Below are 520 nucleotides of genomic sequence, written 5' to 3' on the forward strand. Positions count from 1 at the left end.
ATTTCGGTAATTAATTTCATCAAAACTTCTAATGCATCATGGTTTTATTCTAAACCTGTTAAACTTTAATGATGTGAGTATTAAAATTATAAAATTTATATTATTCCGCTTTTGTTTGCTGTTTAGGGATTTATATATCAAGTAAAATTATTTATGTAGAACAATATAAATTTCATGTATTTATTCTTTACTGTACAATGAATAATTAATACAAAAATGTGACTACTAAAACTTTAAATTGGGAAATCTTTAAACATACCATATTAAAGTAAGTATGATTTTCAATAACTTACATAAATGAAAAGGTAACACTCAACTTGATATTTAAAATTTTATTAAAATAACTTTTGATTTTTAAAAATAATTAAATTAATTTTTAAATTTATAAATCATAAATCTTTATTCATTCATAATTTGATTTAACTGTTAAAGGATTTGAAAAGTAAACTGACTGATCGAAATAGTTTGTATTGAATTTTAAAGAAAGCGATTAAAATGCCTTCGATTGGATCAAAGGGCT

This window comes from Arachis ipaensis, chromosome B01 (assembly GCF_000816755.2).
Source record: "Arachis ipaensis cultivar K30076 chromosome B01, Araip1.1, whole genome shotgun sequence".
In the NCBI taxonomy this organism is placed as follows: Eukaryota; Viridiplantae; Streptophyta; class Magnoliopsida; order Fabales; family Fabaceae; genus Arachis; species Arachis ipaensis.